The sequence below is a fragment of the Chlorocebus sabaeus genome, chromosome 7 (genome assembly GCF_047675955.1).
Source record: "Chlorocebus sabaeus isolate Y175 chromosome 7, mChlSab1.0.hap1, whole genome shotgun sequence".
Classification (NCBI taxonomy): Eukaryota; Metazoa; Chordata; class Mammalia; order Primates; family Cercopithecidae; genus Chlorocebus; species Chlorocebus sabaeus.
Window position 1 is genome coordinate 124,071,721 of NC_132910.1, and position 20,487 is coordinate 124,092,207.

Sequence of the window (20,487 nt, forward strand, 5' to 3'; positions counted from 1 at the left end):
AAAAACTAAATTAAGTCTCAGGTTCATAAATATTGGTGATTATTAGAATCATCTGGGGGGCAATAAAATTCCACATTGCTGAGTTTGATCCCAGGCCCCGGGGTTCAGGCTGGGGTCTTAGATTGAAATGCTAGGATTGGGATCCTAGGAACTGATATTTTTTGAAAAACTACCTTATGTGATCAAAGGAATCCAATGATTAATAGATTTAGGATTCACTATTATATAGAATAAAAATCTTTTAATTAAAATGCATCTATATCTATGTGTGTGTGTGAAGAACTTAGATTCAGCTTCTCCTCCACCACCATTTAAAGTATGAGGAGCTAGGAGCAACACAGTGTTGACAGTCACTATCTTGGTAGGGGGCAGTCCGGAAAACACTGGGCTAGAAAAGATGAAAGACAATGGAGTTTCCCTAGGAGACTGACTTTTGAAGGACTTTTGATCATCCTCCACCCAGTGTCAAAGCCAATCATGAATCCTCAGAGCCAAGGAGGTCCTGGCAAGTTCTGTTGTGGTGGTTGGACATCCCTGTCGGGTCACCGGGGCTCTGAGGGGCGCCCTGCTCTCACGATGCTGGGATATGAGGGTCCAAAGTGGGCCTTTCACTCATCAGTGCAAAGCTTTTCTCAGGCTGTTACCTGTGTGTGAGTCTGAGATATAGTAACCAGGCAGATGACTTCAAAACCATCCACAGAGACTGCCAGGGGCTTGTCAGGTGAATGGAAAATGAAATAAATACAAGAACATCGCCAATGTAGGCAGCAAAAAAGAGTAGAATTAATATTAGTCAGAGTCCGTTTTCTTGCTTTGTGACTTTGAAATGAAATACAGAGCAAAGGAGAATCTTGATGTTTTTCAAACACTCTTATGAAAGGGGGAAAAGGGTGTTTCCCTGGCACTGCTGGTGCAGGCCCTGTCTTGTCGCCATGCCTCTCAAAATTAAGAAAATCAAGGACTTTCTGCTCACAGTCAACAAAAGGATGCCAAATAACTCAGGATCAAGACATATAAGAATAATGTGAAGTTACAAGTTCAGTGCAACAGATACTTTTATACCTTGGTCATCACAAAGAGAAGGCAGGGAAACTGAAGCAGCCCCTGCTTCAGTTTTGGCAGTGAAAGAGCTGGAATAAATTGGCACAATGATTTAACTGTATTAAAATTCTTTTTAATTTAAACAACAGAATTAATTATTTTAATTAAAAGGGTGAAAAAACTCCTCATTTTCTGATTGATTCAGTCAGCCAATCGCCTGGTGGAGTCTGGTTTGGGTTATATCATTTTGTTAGTTCGTGTTACTTAGTGTTCTGGATTTGATCAGGAAATCCACCAGGCGTGTGGCTTTTCAATAGTGGAATCTTGTTGGCAGGAAAAATCCTCAGCACACTGGGTGATTCAAGTGCACTTATAATTTGCTCTTGCTTTACCCCCTTTGTTATGTGCACATTCCACACGAATCTATCACTTCTCTCTGAGTTATGTGCTGCTCAGGACTGATGCTCTTACCACCCACCCAGTGAGGGCAACCTCTGCTTCTCAAACTCACAGAACCTATTGTTCTGTCCCTCTCTTACCCAGCGCTGTCACTGCAGCCTTTTACCTCCAGCCGGGGACAAGGAAATGACTCCCCAGAGGGCCATTTCTCCTGGTCATAAATGTTCTATTTCACTAAGTTCCATCAACGTTCACCAAACACTGAAGCAAAACAGTCATTCTCTATGCGTTCTTTCCTTTTGGTATAAACATATATACTGCCCATAAAAGTGCATAAGCTATTTGTGTATGTGGGATGGGTAAACTGGAAGCCATATCAGCATCTGTACACAAATCATTTGTGTGTTGTTGTAGGGTACGTTTACTTGTTTTTCAGTAAGGGAGTAAGACACCTTCATGCCTGGCTGAACCACCAACTTCACAGGCTTCATGTAGATACTACAACTGTTAATGTGTTTGGATTTTCATTAATCACTCTTCTCCAGTTTTTTCCCCTGGTGTTCCAGGTGTGTTGATTTTAATCGCTTCACTCATTTAAGCATCTCCCCAGACTGTAATAGATCAGTTAGCTGTCCAAGCCTGCTGCTGGCTTTCCCCTCTCCCTTTCTCATTTGCTTCCACACCCAAACTAACCGGAAACATTCATTGCTCAGTAATGAGGCTGAGATTCTTCTCTGTGGAATCCAGGAAGACAGAAAAGGCAGTCTCTCTTTATGCTAACATCACCTCCTGCTTTCCTGTCTTTGTTCTATTATATGCTTTCTGCTGACTAACTTTAGAGAAGAAGCAAACGTTACCCCACCTTCCCAGAGCATGAAGTTGCGTTACTGAGCAATCTTAGGACAATTTACTATGTAAGACACACAAAACAAACCAAAATACACACACACACACACACAGAGTAGGTCAAAACAAAACAGTTTGGGCATACTTTCTAATTTTTCAAACCTTGCTTGCTGAACAGCATATTTAATAAAGCACATACCACTTACTTGATCTGGCAGTACTTAATGCAATAACTTACACCCAAAGGAAGGCCCAAACATTTAGCCACAGATGTCATCAAATAAGGGAAGAAGGTTTGTAATAATGGTTTGTAATTAACGTTTAGGTTTTAAGAGATGCCTTAAGAGAAACAAAAGGTCTTACTCACTCATTTGCCCTCCTAAATAACTCTGTTTTTGAATTGACTGAGCAAACACCCAATTAGAGTGGTAATTTATTAGGGTCATACATTAGCTGAAAAGAAAACAGAAAAAAAGAAAAGCTACACCAGAAGCTAGGAATTACCAAAGGCTGATCTTGTTTGAGTTCATGTATGCTATCTTTTAAGCAGGCTGATGACAATCTTTCCCTTTATATATTAAAGAGAAACAATTTAGACATAGTCCCCGCCTGGCTGCCTTAATCTTTAACTGCAGGAAAAGACAGTGTAGAAGCACGGATTTAAAAACAGCAGCAACAATAAAACAGAAAAAGTAGGCAGTGCCAAGATGCATAAAGAGAGAACAGTTTCAGATGTCACAGTGAACTTAGCTTTCCCTCAGTTGATCCATAAGGCCTGCTATACCACATCATTCCAAGAAACACCAGGACTTTGTAGTTTCGCTATGGACGCTATCAGAAAGGTCAATTGGTTTGATCAAAATTATGGTTGTGTAGCTTCAGCCATTCTCAGAGCAAAAATTGGTAACCTAAGGTTGACAACTAAGCTTTTATATTTTTAACTAATTAATTAATTAATTAATTAATTCTGGAGACAGGGTGTCATGAGTGTTGCCCAGGCTGGAGTGCAGTGGCATGATACGGGCTCACTGTAGTGTTGACTTCCCAGGCTCAGGTGATTCTCCTACTTCAGCTTCTGGAGTAACTGGGACTACAGGCCTCTGCTACCATGCCCAGCTAATTTTTTTTTGTATTTTTTGTAGAGACGGGATTTTGCCATGTTGCTCAGGCCTCTCTCAAAATCCTGGGCTCAAGCTGTCTGCCCACCTCAGCCTCCCAAATTGCTGGGATTACAGACATAAGCTACTCTGTCTGACCCACTAAGTGTTTTATAAGGGAGCCTGCAGTTTAAAACTAAATCTCAATCAAAATTGCTGTCACCTGTTATATTTATATTATTTTAAATTTTAAACTTTGATTGGAAATGAGATTGTTTTGATAAAATAATGAACTCAGCAACAAATTGATTAAACAATGACTAATACATTAATCATGAGTTTCTTTTTTTTAACTTTTTTAAAATTATTATACTTTAAGTTCTAGGGTACATGTGCACAACCTGCAGGTTTGTTACATATGTATACATGTGACATGTTGGTGTGCTGCACCCATTAACTCGTTATTTACGTTAGGTATATCTCCTAATGCTATCCCTCCCGCTTCCCCCCACCCCACAACAGGCCCTGGTGTGTGATGTCCCCCTTCCTGTGTCCAGATGTTCTCATTGTTCAATTCCCACTTATGAGTGAGAACATGCGGTGTTTGGTATTTTGTCTTTGCGATAGTTTGCTGAGAATGATGGTTTCCAGCTTCATCCATGTCCCTACAAAGGACATGAACAACTATTACTTTCTTAATAACAAACATCCAGAAGAAAGTAAAAAAAACACCATCTAAATGTTTGATGGAATTCTAAATATTTGCAGGCCCTGTTTTTATCAAAGCTGACATTTTTCAATAAATCTTGTATTTTTTTAATTCAGTTTTTTTCTTTCAATTATTGCTTTTGGGACTTCATAGATCTACCTAATTCTTGCAAAGCTTGATCATGATATTTCACTTCTTTCTATTTAAGACTTCATAAAATATTAAGATGTTGTAGTGGACAATCATTATTGTAGATAATAAGACAGAGACTGTGTTGGCTGTTCACCGAACCGGGTTCCTCTTCTTCCTGGACACCTACGTGGTTTCCGAGGAACAGTTCCAATTATAAGTGGCCATGAGTCTGAGTCCTAGTGCATGGAATGTGTGCAGAAGTGATGTATGCACTTCCTACTAGCCTCTCAAGAGTGATTATCCACGTGCTTTCTTTCCTCTTCTTCCAGATTAATGCACATAAGTTCAGGCCTCTTGGAAACAGTTGAAAATGGCAGAGTCACAAGATGGAAGGAACCTGGGTCCCAAAACATTACTGCTTGGAAGAACACTTCCAATGAGTCAGGAATACCCATTTAAATGATCCAAGAATAAACCTTTTTTTGTGTTAAAGATTTTCAGGCCTGTAATCCCAGCACTTTGGGACGCTGCTGTGGAAGGATCAGTGGCGTCCAGGGGTTTGAGATGAGCCTGGTCATCATAGGATGACTCCGTCTCTACAAAAAATTTAAAATACTAGTCAAGTACAATGGAGGACACCTGTAGTCCCAGCTACTTGGGAGGCTGAGGCAGGGATCACTTGGGCCTGAGAGGTCAAGGCTGCAGTGAGCCTTAATTGTACCACTGCACTTCAGCCTGGGCAACAGAGAGAGGCCCTGTTTAAAAAAAAAAGATTTTTTTATAGACATGCATTATACATGTATAATTATATGTATTACATATACAATACAAATATATAATAATATACATTTTTATATGATTTCAAAAACTATTATAAATATGTAATTGCAAAGATATAGAAAGCTGTATTTAGATATATAAAAGTTTTCTTACTTGGGGCAAATAAGTGGAGATATGTCCTCCCCTCCTACCATGATAGGTAAAGGTGGACAGATAATTCTTGTCCCTTCTCTCTGGCAAAAACACGGGCATGTGGCCTGACTCAACTAATCAGATGTTCCTGTCAGATACTTGAGGTACTTGAGGTAGTGACGTGCTTAATGATTCTTCCTTCTTTGTTTTGAACAAGGACACATGACACTGTCTGCATGGAAATGATTTTCCTCTCAGGTTGTAATAGGGGTACTTCTTTTGCAGCTCTAAATCCAACTAGTCAACTTGTGAACATCTCTAGGTGAAGCTTCAGAGAAGTCCTGACATGTCAGCTGTATTTCGGCAAAAATATGGTGATATTTCTGTCAAAATTAGTTTTTTGGTGTATTTAAGCAAACTCAGTTTCTCTCTATTTTCACTGCCTGGCAAATGAGAAACCCTACAGGTTTCTTTTTGTTTGTTTTTCACACACAATGGTTTAGGGGAGTGGTTAGTAGTATGTTTACCATAAAGAATTTCATTTCTAACTTTTGCCCTCTACAGAATCCGTGTGGATTGAAAGATTTTTCAACTACTAAAGGCTTTACAAAGTAGTAATAAATTTGCTTTTCCATATTTTGTTACTTCTCTCCTACTCCTCACCGTGGAATATGTAGGCTAATTCTAGGGGAGTGGGCATGGCTTTGACATGGGTTAGTGGGAATTTGAAATTTTGGCAGGCATGGCAAATTTGAATTTTGTTGGACATTTGGAATTGCCAGTCCTGGCTCAATCGGTTTACTTTAATAACATTTATTTTGACAGATAGTGTGTTAGGTGCTAGGACACAGAAATCAGTAAGCTATGCTTTTCTCTCCAAGAAGTCATAATGTGGGAGGGGAGACATATACACGAAAAGACATATCCAATATGGTGTGGCGGTGTTGAGCATAGGTGGATGTAAGAGGAGAGGGCTCTCTACTGGTTTCCTAGGGCTGCTGTACCTCATCACTACAAACCAACTAGCAGAAAGGTATGCTCTCATAGTTCTGGAGACTGGAAGTTCAAAATCAAGGTGTCAGCAGGGCCACCTTCCCCCTGAAATCTCTAGGGAAGCATCCTTCCTCCATCTTCTAGCCTCTGGTAGCTGCGAGAATCTCTGGCATTCATTGGCCTCTAGATGCATCACTCCGATCTCCACCTTCATCTTCATATGGCTTTCCCTTCTGTGTGTGTCCAAATTTCCCCTTCCTTATAAGGACACCAGTCATACTGAATTTAGTACCCACCCTAATCCAGTATGATCTAATCTTAACTTGATTCAGTCTGAAACTACTCATTTCCAAATAAGGTCACCTCCACAGTTTCACGGTAGACACGAATTTGGGGGTTGGAAGGAACTATTCAAAGCAGTATAGGGCATTGAGTTCAGATGAGGGCAAGTCAGAAAGATGATCAAAGGATGTTTCCTAGAAAAGAAGATGGTAGCTGAGCTGTATCCTGAAGGATAAATGAAAGTTAAAAGAGAAATAAGATGGTTCATCACCTAAACATGTGTGATACACGTAAAGGAGGCTAAAAATACCTTCTACACACAAAATTTTATTGTGTCACTTATTTTAGTTAACAGCAGGTTCAGTCTCAAACATTTACTTTGTCTTTTTCCTGTAGCAGTCTCTGTCATGGCTCTAATCCAGGCAATCCCTACTGTAGTCTCAGCTGTGAAATATTTAGAGTCCATGTGCTAAATACATATCGCATTAACACTTCCTGGTGCCAAAATCTTTCTGTAATCCCAGCCCCTCTGTCCTGATTCTAACTGAACGTGGAACACCTGTAGACTTCTTATTTTTCTCTAATTTTGGGTCTGGGACTACTTTTGCTCATAAAAAAGTATAAAGGATCACTGTATTAGGATCAGAACTGACTTCATTTATTCAGTCAAGTCATTCATTAATTCCGTAAACTTTTTTGAGTATTAACTACATGTAAACCACTGTGCTAGGTGTGAGGCAATTAAGAAGATGAATACAATATAAGTCTTGTCCTCAAAAAGTCTGTAGTCTAGGCTGAGTGCAGTGGCTCACACCTGGGATCCCAGTACTTTGGAAGGCTGAAGCAGGAGGATCACTTGAGCCCAGCCAGGAGTTCAAGGCTGCAGTGAGCTGTGATCATGCCACTGCACTCCAGACTGAGCAACACAGCAAGACCCTGCCTCTCAATTTAAAAAATAAAGTCTGCATTCTAAAAAGGGAAAGCAAAACAAGTAATATACATGATAGACTGTAAAATCCATAGCAAAGGAGACCATGTTGACTTTGTTTATGGCCCTATCCCACACATAGTTCAACTTCTGGCTCACAATAATCACTCAAGAAATAGTTACTGAATTGAATAAAAAGGTTTAAACATTCTTGGGCAGGAAGAAATATTTTGGATCTTAAATTCCCTGACAGCTGCACTCTAGGAACTTGCCTGCCTAGATCTCTAAAATGGACTTAATTTCAGGCCTTTGATTCATTCTCAGCTTTGAAATTTAAAATTTAACCTTGTTGGGATCTCTACTGCCTTGCCTTATTTCTGCTAGAAAGAAGATCCTCATCTATATTTTAGGTTTAGAGTGACGACATGCAACTTCCTAGGAGCAACCATGTCTCCGATGTGCCTCTTAGAGCTTCCTGCTAATGGCCTGAGTGAGAGTCACTGCTGGGACAAATACATTTGGGATCATGTGATGGAACAGATGATGCAGGACCTTTCTCTTTTCTTCAAACTACTACAACTGCTTCCCATCTAGTTCTCATCTCAAGGAACTCACGAGATATCTGAAGTCATCACCTAATGTTCCAACTTAGTGTTCTGAGGAGTCCTGTAGAGCAGATGGGATAGGAATTTGAAGAGCATGTCTCCATGTTTTTCTATCCATTTGTCTTAGTCTGTCTTCTGATGCTATAATAGAACACCACAGACTGAGTAATTTGTGAAGACCAGAACTTTACTTGGCTCACAGTTTTGGAGGCTGGAAAATCCAATATCAAAGGGCTGCATCTGGTAAGGGCCTTCTTGCTGTGTCATATCATCGTGGAAGGGCAAGTGAACATGTGGGACAAAGAGAAATGGGGTCTGAACTTTATCCTTTGATCTGGAGCCCACCCCTGAGGTAATTAACACACTGGCATTAATCTATTCATGAGGTCAGGATCCTCACAACCTAATCACCTCTTAAGGTCCCCATCTCCCAATCTGTTACATAGGCAATTAAATTTCAACATCAGTTTTAGAGGTGACATTCAAACCATAGCACCATTCAGTATTTGTCTTTCAGTGCAATGCTTGAGGTGTAATAGTGCACATTTGAAGTATGAGATTAGGAAAGTACCTAAAAGTGGTAGTTTTGAGGATAACAAGAAGTAGACACAGATTCCTTTCTAGTTAATGCAAGGATTTTCTATTCTCTTTAATGCATATCCTGCTGACTGGAGTGAGGCTTCTAGTATTACCTCCTACCATGAAAGCTTTTCGGATCTTATAAGATCTGTGTAAGACATTCTAATAGGTGGAAAGGAGAGAAAAATATCACAGAATAGAAAGGAAATGATACGAGACTTGTATCAACACAGCTGGACAACAAAGATAAAATTTGTACATTTTTATCTAGAATGAGCCCTTGTATTATGCAATGATTAAGGTTAAAGAAGACATAAGAAAGCCTGGGGGAAAACAGGGCCTGTAATACTGTAATAGTGTCCACAAACAGAAGGATGCCAGACTACCCCTTGGTATGCTGCTCACCTGCCTGTCAATAGAAAACACTAAAACACAAGGAAGCTAAGTCAAAATAGACCAGCATTCTGTATAGGTGGCTCATGAAACATTTTAGGGGAGAATTTGTGTACTTTAAAAATATTATCGCTTTGCCTTTATTGATCACTTTTTCTTTGGAATTTTTTCTTTAAGAGAAGGGGTCTTGCTTTGTTGTCCAGGCCGGTCTTGAACTGAAAATATTTTTGCCTTGTCTTTAGTGATCACTTTCTGTTCTGAATTCTTTTTTTTTTTTTTTTTTTTTTTTTAAAGAGAAGGGGTCTTGTTATGTTTCTCGGTTGCTCTTGAACTCCTGAGCTCAAACGGTCCTCCACCTCAGCCTTCTGAATACTTGGGACTACAGGCTTGCATCACTACGCTTGGATTCCTCTGCATTTTTACAGCACTTGCAATCTTTGACACATAATTGATAAGTTCAGGACTGTGTCATATATACTGTTAGCTTTATCTTAACATTTCAAGGGCAAAGAGCTTGTGTGTGTGTGTGTGTGTGTGTGTGTGTTTGAGATGGAGTTTCACTCTCATCACCCAGGCTGGAGTGCAATGGTGAGAACTCGGCTCACTGCAACCTCTGCCTTCCAGTTTCAAGAGATTCTACTGTCTCAGCCTCTGAAGTAGCTGGGATCACAGGTGCTCGCCACCACGTCTGGCTAATTTTTGTATTTTTAGTAGAGATGAGATTTCACCATGTTGACCAGGCTAGTCTCAAACTCTTGACCTTGGGTGATTCATCCACCTCGGCCTCCCAAAGTGCTGGGATTACACGCGTGAGCCACAGCGCCTGGCCAGGAGCTTGTTTTTTTTTTTTTTTTTTTTTTAGAACTACTCTATCTTGTAATGGTCATTGTGGTTAACTTGTCATCATCTATTCTTCCTTGAATAATTCTGTACACCAACAGTCAGCAAACATTTTCCATAAAGGACATAGTGCATATTTAGGCTTTGCAGGCACATGATCTCTGTTACAACCATTGTACTGTGCAGTTGCATGAGAAAGCAGCCATAGACAATATATAAATGAATTAGTATGGCTGTGTTACAATAAAACTTTATTTACAGCAATAGGCTCTAGGCCGGCTTTAGCCTTTGGTTGTAGTTTTCTGATTTCTGGTTTCAATCAATGCTGGTCATACTATTTCCCTCAACAGTGACTTGGTCAAAATGACGTGTGCATGTGACCCAATCTTGGTTAAGGAAACATGAAGGAAATATAGTGGGGACCTCTGGGAAAGGTTTCCTTAATTCTAAAGAGGCACAGTTAGAGCCTCTCCCTTGTTTTCCTCTGCATCTTGTTGTGGTGGGAGCAGGCATTGTGCCACCTACCTGATGCAGGACAACAGGCTGAGAGAATCGCCAAGAAGAGAGACCCTGACCTACATGACCTGGAGCCTACGCTATTCTGGTCTCCAAACTATGGAAATTAATAAATGTCCTTCTGAGTAAGCCATTTAGTCTTTTTCTTCCTTCCAAGAAAGCATAATAATTGATACTGTTGTATTCCTGGAAGATGACGTTAAAATGATACCAAAATGATATGAGTTAAGTTTGGCTTCTGTATGGGGAAAAGTCATATGCTTTGAATTACATTTCTGATAAAGAATACAGTGTCCAATTTTTAACTGAAATGATAAAAAAATGCCATGTCAAATCAGCTACATTTATATAAAGTTTTATAGTACATATAAATTGATGAATTTGAATAATATAATTAGCTACTCCAAACTGAAATTAATATGTGTGTGTATATATATATATATTATATGAAGTCCTTGTCTTACATCTTCATAATCTCTACATTGTTTTACTACAGAAAATATAGAAAATACTCATGCTGACGAGTTGATGGGTGCAGCACACCAACATAGCACATGTATACATATTTAACAAACCTGCACATTGTGCACATGTACCCTAGAACTTAAAGTATAATAATAAAAAAAAATTGCTAAAAAAAAAAAAAAAGAAAATACTCATGCAAGTCACTGAATCCATTAGGATTTTTAGGGGACATTTTCGTAAGACTCTTTAAGGAGACTTTTTTTTTTTTTTTTTTTTGAGATGGAGTCTTGCTCTGTCTTCTAGGCTGGAGTGCAGTGGTGGGATCTCGGCTCACTGCAATCTCTGCTTCCGAGGTTCAAGCGATTCTCCTGCCTCAGCCTCCAGAGTAGCTGGGACTACAGGTGCATGCCACCACACCTGGTTAATTTTTGTGTTTTTAGTAGAGACGGGGTTTCACCATGTTGGCCAGGCTGGTCTCGAACTCCTGACCTCATGATCCACCTACTGTGGCCTCCCAAAGTGCTGGGATTACAGGCGTGAGCCACTGCACCCGGCCTTTAAGGTGAATTTTAAGGAGATTTGGGTTCACATGATAAGTTCTTGAGACATCATTCAGGCCCCCTCCCCCTTTTTAATGAAGACACTTCCAGGTATATTATTTGTTCATTTTTTTAGAACTACAAAAATCATAAAGGATCAGATGATACAGAAGTATAAGGTAATAGTTCCCCTGTTGTGTCCCTGGGAATGCTAATAATCATTTATTTTCTTTATGATGACCCTGCTGCCAGCATAAGCATTAAGTTTCAGAGGGTCTATGAGGTCAAAACCATTTTGTAATAATACGAAGACATTATGTATTTGCCTTTCTCATTTAGTTGATGTTTGCATTGATGGTGCAAAAGCTGGTTAAAACTGCTGGCACTTTAGCATGAAACAAGGCAGTGACACCTAACTCTACTAATAGTCACTGCATTCTTTGATGCTATGCACTCAAGGGGGAAAAAGCCAATTTTAATGAAGAATGGTCATAAAAGAATCAATAAAATTATTGCTTTTATTAAATCTCAACCTTGAATATATATATGTTTTGGTTTTGGAGGAGGAGTTGGGCGTAGGATTTGAAGCCAGAAGGTTTCTCAATTAGGCAAGTTACCTCACTCATCACAGCTCAGTTTCCATACCCATAAACATTAGAAAAGGAAAGCAAAATATAGAACTCTGCACAAATTTGCATGTCATCTTTGTGCAAGGGTCCTGCTTGTCTGTGTCATTCCAATTTTAGTATAAGTGCTGCTGAAGCGAGCACAGTGTACATGTTTTTAATATTCTGTGACACAAAATAAGAAGCACATATAAAGTACTTCTGCTGTGTACCAAAGCAAGACGGTTGTCAGACGGATAAGAAATTTTGTGCTTATTTGTGTTATGAGCTTAACAAGCCTCATTTTTTTCATAGACTGCCATCTTTACTTGAAAGAATGACTGATGGACTATGGTTATTTGGATTGAATTTTGGCAGATATTTTCTCTAAAATGAACCACATGAGACAGTCACTTCAAGGAATGTTGTCAGTGATAAAATTTTGAGTTTACAAGTGAAAATATGAATCTTAGAAAATTTTTATCTGCCACTGTGAGCTTCATAGCTTCTGTCTTAGGCAGTTCAGGCTGCCATAACAAATGGCCATAGGTCAGCTGGCTTAACAACAGACATTTTTTTCTCACAGTGCTGGAGGCTGGAAGTCCACAATCAGGGCGTTAGCATCGCAGGGTTTTTGATGAGGGCTCTCTTCCTGATTTATAGACAGCCACCTTCTTGCTGTGTCCTCACAGGGTGAAAAGAGGGCTAGCTAGCTTTCTGGTTTCTTCCTATAATGCCACTAATCCCATTTATGAGAGTTACACCTTATGACTTAACTATCTCCCAAAGATCCCACCTCCAAATACCATCACACTGGGATTAGGATTTGAACATGTGAATTTTAGGAAGACACAAACATTCAGTCCATTGCAGCTTCCCAATACTTAGAGACATTTTGGATGAGATCAGCGATATTGTTATTAATGATTGCTATTGTAATATGTCAACATTTGTGCAAGATGGATCAATGGATTTTGATGAAACAGGAACACAAAGTTCACTGATTTGTTTTCAGATACCGCATTGTAAATAAGGCTTGAGAAACTACCACATGTCAAATTGTGGTGCACATCAAAAAAAGGATAGCTTCAATTATCTGAACAAGACAATCAGGATCTGGCCGGGCGCGGTGGCTCACTTTTAGTTTCTAATTTTAGTATAAGTGCTGCTGAAGTGAGCACAGTGTACACGTTTTTAATATTCTGTGACACAAAATGAGAAGCATATATAAAGTACTTCTGCTGTGTACCAAAGCATGACAGTTGTCAGGAGGATAAGAACTTTTGTAGTTATTTGTGTTAATTAATCCCTGTAATCCCAGCACTTTGGGAGGCCGAGGCAGGCGAGTCACCTGAGGTCAGGAGTTACAGACCAACCGAGACAACATGGTACAACTCTGTATCTACTACAAATACAAAATTAGCTGGGCGTGGTGGCATGCACCTGTAATCCCAGCTACTTGGGAGGCTGAGGCAGGAGAATCACTTGAACCAGGGAGGCAGCGTTTTCAGTGAGCTGAGATCGTGCCACTGCACTCCAGTCTGGGCAACGAGAGTGAAACTCTGTCTCAAAAAAAAAAAAAAAAAAAAAAAAGACAATCAGGATGGTGGATCACCTTATCCTACAGCGACCCAAATTATAATAATGCAACTTCTCTTCATTTTAGTTTGCTCTGGCTTCTCTAGCCAAACCTATAAACCCCAGGCCAGCCGGAGTTGGAATGAGGCATCTGCTGGCCTGGCCATCTGCCATCCTCTTGAACATCTTTGTGCTACAGACAAACCAGAACAAAGGGATTCACTGCACAGAGACAGTGCTCCAATCCTATGAAATGGCTATCATTGTCCCAGGAAAACCTTAGGATCCTGGCTTACCCATCCTCTCTTGCTGAAGGATTGCTTTTCAGTTTAAGTCATTACTTCTGTTTTGCTCTAGTATTTACAGAAAGAAAACCGACAAGCCTGAAATGACCCTTCTGCGAACGAGATTTTATGCCAGGATTTGAAACACCGGAAAAGTTGTGTCCCTAGAAAAGTAACTCTAGCCTTAACATCAGCAAAATGAGGATTTATTTTTATTTTTATTTATTTTTGCATTCAGAGAGGAATGACGATGTCATCCATGTCCTTACACACATCTTAATTTGTGGATTTTTTCTTACTTAACTCTCTTAATTGGATGAAAGTATGCAGCTGATGATTTATGGATCTCTAGTTGTGCCAGGCATCATTTTAAATATGCACAGCTGCTCTGCAGTAGTTTAACTTGGCAGGTAGTATTAAACCATTGAGTTGTGTCATTTATTTGTATATGCATACAATAGCCTCCTTGTACAGGTTCTTCCAAAATCTCTACAGGAATGGTTTAGGACCACGCGTTTAAAGAGTCTCAGAAAGTATTCTTTTGGAAGATTTTCAGTTTCCAGAATAAAGAATGAGATAGCATTTTGCAAAGTTGCTAAGTTCCCAAGGGAAACACAGAGACAGGCTGAAGTGGAGAGGCTAACAAAGTGAGAGGTCTCCAGTGTACGTTTGGGAACTCCAATTTCAGTGGTCGTTTAGGCAATGTAGGACATGTTACTGCTGACAACACCCTCACTTTCACTATAACACATCTCAGGGAAGCAGCTGAAAGAGGCGTGTGATCTAATACAAGTTGTTGCAGGCATAAATAACTTGAGAAACTCTGTTGACAATAAAAGTCTGGCATTCACAGTAGTGAACAATGTTATCTTCAAATTCAAAGGACCCTGAGATTTGTCACTGTCATCCTTTGTAGTCAAGGATGATACTGTTGACACTGTGGCTATCCCTGTATGCAAGTGTGGCTGAAAATACCTGAATGTGACAGATGATAAGGCCTTTCTGCAGAGCATACATGATAAATCTTTTTTTTTTTTTGGTTTGTATCTCTTGGTCTCCCAGGGCATAGCTGGCCTTGTCACAAAGTCATCGTGTCTCTGTCTGCACCAGACCTTGCTGCTCTTGCACTGGCCTCTTGGCTCTTGCATTCCAAAAATGCGGCTTGAATTGCTTGAATGTCTCTCTCCTGAACTTTTATGAAGATTACACCTCCTACCTGGTCTGCTTACTATCTTCCATGCCAAGGCTAGCCAGGAACGTGCCACACCTCCTTCCCATGCTGTGACTTCTGTGAGAATTATGTTGAGGTGGGCTGTATTTCTCAATAGCTTCGTTCACTGGTGATTTTATTCTGCCATTTGACATTTTTGAATGTTCTCAACTGGAAAGATCTTAGGTGCTGAGATAATTCCCCCCTGCACGACCCTTCTCAGTTTTGCCTGTCCTAGGAATAGGAATAGGAAAAGCAGAATAGAATAGGAAAAGCAGAGAAGACGCTGAGATATGCCTCTCCTGTAGGTGGAATAGTCACACATTATACAGTTTGTTGAGGAAAAAAACTATTTAAACTGATTAAAAAATTGTTTCCATATCAGCCTTGTATTAGTCTGTTTTCACACTGTTATAAAGACATACCTGAGACTGGGTGATTTATAAAGGAAAGAGGTTTAATTGACTCACAGTTCTGCATAGCTGGGGAGGCCTCAGGAAACTTATAATCATGGTGAAAAGTGAAGGGGAAGCAGGCATCTCTTCACCAGGTGGCAGGGAAGAAAGCAAGCACAGGGGAAATTGCCACTTATAAAACCATCAGATCTCATGAGAACTTGCTCATTATCACGAGAAAACCATGAGGGAAACCACTCCCATGATTCAATCACCTCCCACCAGGTCTTTCCCTTGACATGTGGAGACTACAATTCCAGATGAGATTTGGGTGGAGACATACAGCCAAACTATATATCAAGCCTGTACTCCAGATATTTTTTTAAAGCTGAAAGTCCCCAAAGGCTCATCTCTGGAGCCTGATCCTGGGTGTTCCTGAGTCATCGCAAATATCTTAGAGAGTCTTTCTGTGCTAGTGGCTCAGGTGACTCATATTGGGCAGTGATTAGACGACAGCACGAGGCCGCACTGGGATCTCATACTGATAGTAAGCACTACTAGCAGTTGGTTACTTTGCTTCTTTGGCTTTTTACACGTGGGTTCAGGATGGGGATTATGAAGGATATTAAAAGGGCTCCTCAACTGTGCCTTAGCCTTAAGACCTCCTGCAGGAGGAACTGCAGATTCTCTCAGACTCTCAGATAGGGAAACCCAAAAAACCTCACTAGCGATTTAAACTCTGAGTAAATTGCCTTATCAGCTCTTCTTTGAGAAGACCCTCAACTCAGAGTAGTTCCATGCATCACAAGAGTATGATGAGGTTAGCTGAGACATAAGAGGGATGAGAAGCAAGACCCAGTCTGGGTCATTGGGCCTCCCCAGAGGGAAAAGGCCTGACCCAAGATATCCACAAGCAGCAAAGGGACACTTGGTGTCCAAGAAAGAACAGCCAACCAGGAGAGAGAAGGGACCTGAAAGTAGGAGAGGGGAGGAACTGAAGACATACTTTGCCCACATCACAATTTTGCCTCTCTTTGGTTTGAGGTTATCCAATATAGTCCCATCTGACATAATTTTTGAAGCTGTTTCTCCAAGAAATGTCTCTGAATCAGCTTTAAGCTCTCTTTGGACCTCCAAGGACATTAGAAGTCAGGCACAGATTCCTTAAGATCCAGTGTACATATCAACAGCCTCTGATCTCCTAGTTATCCTGGTTTTTTGAGAGGAACTAAGAGGAAAGGGAATAAGAATAAGCCAGTATCTAGTATGGGGAATGCTTTGTTGTTCCCATCATATAGATGAGGAAACTGAAGTTTGGTTACTGGACCAGGAACACGTAAGAGCTAAGTAGCAAACCTGAAATTGAAACTGAGACCCATCTGCTGAGGTGAGTAGCCCCACAAGTTAGCTCCATTCAGAAAGCTGCCTGAATTTTATTCCTCCAATTCTGTCACAGAGCTTTAGGGTTATTCTCAAAAGTTCTGACTTTACCAAGAAGATAACACGTTCTCCTCATGAAGTTCAAGAGACCACTGACTAAAGAATGGGCCTCAACTCTATCTCTAATGTCCTACTAAAATGGTAAAGAGTAGTATTGCTACAGTGGTACCATTTTATTTTATTTATTTTTACCTTTTAATTTTTTTGAGACACAGTCTTGCTTTGTCACCCAGGCCGGAGTGCAGTGGCACGATCTCAGCTCACTGTAATCTCCGCCTTCCAGGTTCAAGCAATTCTCGTACTTTTAAATACTACCTCTGTCTATTGGTTTTTTTTAAGGTATCATGTAAAATTCACTTGTTTGGTTTGTTGAATCAAAATAATACCCTTAACCTCCACTATGTGTGTTGAACAAGAGGTCAGAAGGAAATAGTCTCTGAGGTAGCTCTTGCAAGAAGATCTTAATAAGTTTGGGTTGATAGGCATCCAAGAGTTTACTGATTTTAAGGATGCCATCCTTCTAAAATTAATGTATGCCCAATAGGTTATCCCATATAGTTTCCTTCCTTTTCCATTGAATTTCTAACTGTTGGGAGTCACCATCTTCATGACATGTGACATAATAGGGCCCTTTCCATTTTACAAAGCTCTTCCTCATTAACTGTGTCATGAAATCTCAAGGAAGCCCAGGGAGAAAGTCAAAGCCTGAGTTATTCTATGTCTATCAGGTGAAGAAACAGAGACAACAAAAACACATGCTGTCCTGAAGGTACCCAAATTAGGAAATGGATTCTAGGACTAGAATCCAGAACTCTAGGGCTATTAGCATTCTCCTACCTTGAACTCTTCTCCACAGTACACAAAAGGGTTTATTAAGAATCACACTTGGCCTGATGCGGTGGCACACACCTGTAATCCCAGCACTTTGAGAGGCCAAGGCAGGTGGATCACCTGAAGTCAAGAGTTGAAGACCATGGTGAAACCTCATCTTTATGAAAAATACAAAAAATTAGCTGGGCATGGTGGCACATGCCTGTAATCCCAGCTACTCAGGAGGCTGAGATGGGAGAATCGCTTGAACCCAGGAGGCAGAGGTTGCAGCAAGCAGAGATCGTGCCATTGCACTGCAGCCTGGGTGACAAGAGCAAGACTCCATCTCAAGAAAAAAAAAATCACACTTTCGTTTAGAGCAGACTGATGAGCAGCAATGGTCATTTGAAGCTGAGATCTCAAACAATGGAGCTGATGGGGTATGAATACTTCTTGCCTTAGCTTGGAATTGGTGCTAAGAATTTAAATCATGGCTGAACATATGACTGGGGTACAAGACAAAGGACACCAAGGTTGGAAGCTAGATCCAGCCTGATTTTTGGCAGTGCTGGTGTGCTATAGTTGAAATGTATGTGTCTCTACAAAATGTTCACATTGGAACCTAATATCCAACTCTAGTAGTTCATACTAATAGTATTAGAGGTCTTTTGGGAAACGATTAAGTCAGAAGTGTTTCATTATCATAAATATGATTAGTGACCTTATAAAAGAGGCTTCAGAGAGCTGCCTGGTCCTTTTTTCCTTCCATTTCTTCCAACATGTGAGGACATGGCATTCCTCCTCTCTGGAGGATGCAGCAACAAAGCACCATTCTGGAAGCAGAGAGCAGCCTTCGCTGGGCACTGAATCTGTGGGCACCTTGGTCTTGGACTATGAGAAATAAATTTCTATGATTTATAAATTACCCTGTCTGAAGAATTTTGCTATAACCGCACAAATAGACTAAAACGTGGTACAACTCAATGCTCTAAAGCATTTTCAAAGTACCTGTGAAATAGTTTTTGACATAATAAGACTATGTTCAAAAGGTCAGAAAATTTCTGGAAAAGCCATTCTTCATTGGGTTGATGTAAATATTCCTAAGACACATTATGCACGTGTAAGTTTGCATGAATCATTCAAAACATAGAATTGAATTCAATGATTTAAAATGGGTTTTCTCTTGGACTATATAGTCACACATGTGGATTGATTGTAGTCCTCACTTTTTAATGTTTTTAAGTGTCAAAAAGACATAAAATGGACTATCTCTAAGAAATGCGGTTGACGATATACTCTATCCTCAGTGAAAATTGGGTCTGTGTATTAGTTAGGAATAAGTTCACTACACACAGAAAATAAAAAGTAACAGTGGTTTAAAGGCAACTGAAGTTTATTTTGTTCTCATGTAAAAGAGGTTAGGAGATAGTTTGTTAAAACCTGTTGTGGTGGCTTCATGGTATCAGGGGCTCATGCTTTCCTTTTATTATTCCATTATGCAAGGATTCTATTTTCAAATTTGCCTCATGGTTCAACTTGGTTGCTAGAGCTCCAACAATTAAATCTGCAACCCAGGTAATAAAAAGGAAAAGGGGGCAAGAAGAAGGAAATGCTCTCCCTTCCACTACCCCTTATATCTCATTAGCTAGAGCCCAGAAATATAACCTACAAGACAGGCTGAAGAATATACATTTGACCCTTGAACAATGTAGGGGTTAGGGGGATTAACTCCTCCATATAGTCAAAAATCAGCATATTATTTGGACTCTCCCAAAACATACTTGTTGACTGGAATCCTTACTGATAACATAAATTGTTGATTAACACATACTTTGTATGTTGTATGTACTATGTACTGTATTCTTATAGTAAAGCTAGCTGGAGAAAAGAAAATTTTATTAAGAAAATCATAAGGAGGCTGGGCACGTTGGCTCATGCCTGGTAATCCCAGCACTTTGAGGCCGAGGTGGGCGGATCACCTGAGGTCAGGAGTTTGAGACCAGGCTGGCCAACATGGTGAAACCCTGTCTCTACTAAAAAAATACACAAATTAGCTGGGCGTGGTGGTGGGCACCTGTAGTCCCAGGTACTCAGGAGGCTGAGAAAGGAGAATCAATTGAACCTGGGAGGCGGCAGTTGCAGTGAACTGAGATCGCACCACTACACTTCAGCCTGAGTGACAGAGTGAGACTTCATCTCAAAGAGAACAAAAAAAGAAAATCATAAGGAAAATGTACTTACTATTCATTGAATGGAAGTGGATCATCAGAGAGGTCTTTATCCTCATTATTTTCATGTTGAGTGGGCTGAGGAAAAGGAGAAGCAAGAGGAGGATGGGAGGGGTTGGTCTTACTGTTTCAGGGGTGGCAGAAGCAGAAGAAAATCCACATATAAGTGGACCTACGCAGTTCAAACTTGGGTTGTTCAAGGGCCAACTGTATTATTTTAGCTAGCCATAATGTTCTCAGATAAAACAAAAATCAGTGTTCTTTTTACAAAGGAAAAAATGCAGAATTAATATTTAGAGGCAATTAGGCATCCTTGTCACAGTTTGGTTCTCAAACCCATTTCCTGGATTTTGTTCCCTGTGCTCCTCACATTCATTCCTTTCCTATTCCCTCTTGCACACATGTATTTGTTTTTAAGGACTCTACTGCTCAAAATCCAGAGCCATGCAGAGCAGAAAGGATGAGTATGGACTGAAACTGAGTCAAACTGGAGAGTTAGTTGCTATGATGATTTTGTCTTAGTTTCAATATCATTTGTTTATCATCAATAAAACTTATTGTGTACTTAGAATATATAGGGGAAAATATCAGACATGTTAAGAAATACAATACAGATTTCTGTCTCTAATCTCTGGCTTTCTCATTTAGAGGAGCTGAAGCT

At 40.1% G+C, this 20,487-nt stretch overlaps 2 long non-coding RNA genes and 1 other non-coding gene across 3 annotated transcripts in view; 1 reads left to right on the forward strand and 2 right to left on the reverse strand.

Moving 5' to 3' along the window:
- LOC103236537 (uncharacterized) overlaps positions 1 to 20,487 on the forward strand; it is an 81,269-nt gene that overhangs the window by 35,081 nt on the left and 25,701 nt on the right. The gene's annotated exons all lie outside the window — the stretch shown is intronic.
- Positions 1 to 20,487, reverse strand: part of LOC103236536 (uncharacterized) — an 81,878-nt gene that overhangs the window by 18,204 nt on the left and 43,187 nt on the right. The gene's annotated exons all lie outside the window — the stretch shown is intronic.
- Positions 11,945 to 12,046, reverse strand: LOC119623987 (U6 spliceosomal RNA). Its single transcript, XR_005240086.1, has one exon. It is a non-coding gene; the product is annotated as a U6 spliceosomal RNA (small nuclear RNA).